The 2,337-nt window shown below is 44.8% G+C and overlaps 1 protein-coding gene across 1 annotated transcript in view; it reads left to right on the forward strand.

The window, feature by feature from the left end:
- The window catches only part of amd1 (adenosylmethionine decarboxylase 1), a 26,268-nt gene that overhangs the window by 9,248 nt on the left and 14,683 nt on the right, over positions 1-2,337 (forward strand). The gene's annotated exons all lie outside the window — the stretch shown is intronic.

A 2,337-nucleotide genomic window follows, 5' to 3' on the forward strand; every position in this document is an offset into this window, starting at 1 on the left:
CCACCACCTTACTGACCAGATCATCGTACGAGTCTCGGAGAGGTTGGTTTCGAAGCTGACTAGGAGAACTCGGCTCCGGGTGATGTGGATGGTCCAGTAAGTTCCCTGGGGAGGACAACAAGCAGACCACTTCCAGAAATGTTTCAAGTAGCAGGCAAGACGAAAGGCGAGACAGACAAGGGAGAAGACGGACACCCCACGCTCTTCATTCCATTCATTGAGTATCCACAAGGGTTGAACGTGTGGCGTCGATCACAGAACCTGGTATCAGGTCACGAATTCCACTCATTAAACAAGACACAGAAACGGTCAAATATACAATAATTAACCTGATCACAATTCTTCAGGTTTGCCCATTCACCTTGGCTCTGTGTGTGTGTTGCCGTTCTTAGAGTGCGGTGGAGATAGAGCTGGCTGACATTGTGAGACTAACTGCCATTTATGTCTCGTCCCCACCCCAAAAAACAAACACACATTACCTTTTTTCCCCCACCACTACTGAAATGTGATCTCCTTCATAGCCACCGCTTTGCAGTAAACTGCCGCAATCTAACATTATGCTGCTCTAAGCTGGTTTAAGTCTTATTTATCAGATCGATCTCAGTTTGTTCACTTAACGATGAATCCCTCGTGCACGCCAAGGTTAGTCATGGAGTCCCACAAGATCTGTACTCGGTCCAATCCTGTTCACTTTATATATGCTTCCTTTAGGCAGTATTTTGAAACCTCCATAAACTTTCATTGTTATGCAGATGATACTCAGTTATATCTATCAATCAAGCCGGATGAAACTAATCAGTAGCTAAACTTCAAACGTGCCTTCAGGATGTTAAAACCTGTATGACCTGTAATTTTCTAATGTTAAACTCATAAAACTGAAGTTATTGCTCTCGGACCCAAGCACCTCCGTGACGCATTATTCAAAGATATAGTTACTCTGATGGCATCACCCTGGCCTCCAGCACCCTGTGAAGAATCTTTGAGTCATCTTTCATCAGGACATGTCCTTTATTCCCCTTAAAGCAAATTTCAACGACAGCCTTTTTTTCACCTACGTAAATTGCAAAAAAAATCAGGATATCCATCCAACTATCCATGCATTTGTCACTCTACGGTTGGATTACTGCATTCTTTACTATCAGGCTGCTCGAAAAAATCCATAAAGACTACAGCTGATCCAAATGCTGCGGCACGTGTTCTGACGGGAACCAGGAAAAGAGAACACGTTTCTCCTTTTTTAGCTTCTCTGCATTGGCTTCCTGAAAATCCAGAATAGATTTAAAATCCTTCTCCTGACCACAAAGCTCTTCATGGTCAGCTCCATCTTATCTTAAAGAGCTCATAGTACTTACAACCCTGCGAGGCACTACGCTCCCAGAATACAGGGTTACTGTGGTTTCCTAGTATCTCTAAAAAGTAGAACGGGAGCCTGAGCGTTCAGCTATCAGGCTCCTCTCCTGTGGAACCAGGTTCAGTTTGGGTCCGGGAGGCAGACACCGTCTCCACATTTGAGTAGGCTTAAGACTTTCCTTTTTGATAAAGCTTTAGTTAGGCATAGATCGAATATCATTAGGGAGTAGTAGTTAGTCACATAGTTTCGATTTATCTATCATATAATCAAGAATATATAGAACTAAAGGGAGACTTGGCATACAGCCCGATCCGGTTGGGGAGAGTTCTGGCCCGCCGGGCTGGAGCTCTCTTTACCTCGTCTTTCTTGGTTTTGCTGTAATAGTTTTAGACAGCTGGGGAATTCCTTTGACACACTGAGCTCCTCTCTCCTCTATCTTTCCATCAATGTGCATCCATGTCCCAGAAATGCTTGTTACTAACCTAGCTCTGGGGAGTCCTTATGTTCTTTTTTCCCCCAGCATGTTCCCTTGGATCAGAGAGGCTCCAAAATCAGGGTAGCAGCTGTCGCCATGGTCCCGCTACACGTTCTGTGATGCCATGTTCAACTGCTACACTGCAGTGCCCTGCTACGTCCTGCTATGCCATGAACTACTACAAACTACTATTTTTTCTATTTTTGTTATTGCCACTCTTCATTCTAACCCCAACCGGCCCGTCAGACACCGCCTACCAAGAGCCTGGTCTGTCCGAGGTTTCTGCCTAAAAGGAATTTTTTCCTCCCACTGTCGCACTGTCTTGCTCTGGAGGAGACTACTAGAACTGACATAAGGACTCCCCAGAGCTAGGTTAGTAACAAGCATTTCTGGGACATGGATGCACATTGATGGAAAGATAGAGGAGAGAGGAGCTCAGTGTGTCAAAGGAATTCCCCAGCTGTCTAAAACTATTACAGCAAAACCAAGAAAGACGAGGTAAAGAGAGCTC

The sequence above is a fragment of the Etheostoma spectabile genome, chromosome 18, assembly GCF_008692095.1.
Source record: "Etheostoma spectabile isolate EspeVRDwgs_2016 chromosome 18, UIUC_Espe_1.0, whole genome shotgun sequence".
Classification (NCBI taxonomy): domain Eukaryota; kingdom Metazoa; phylum Chordata; class Actinopteri; order Perciformes; family Percidae; genus Etheostoma; species Etheostoma spectabile.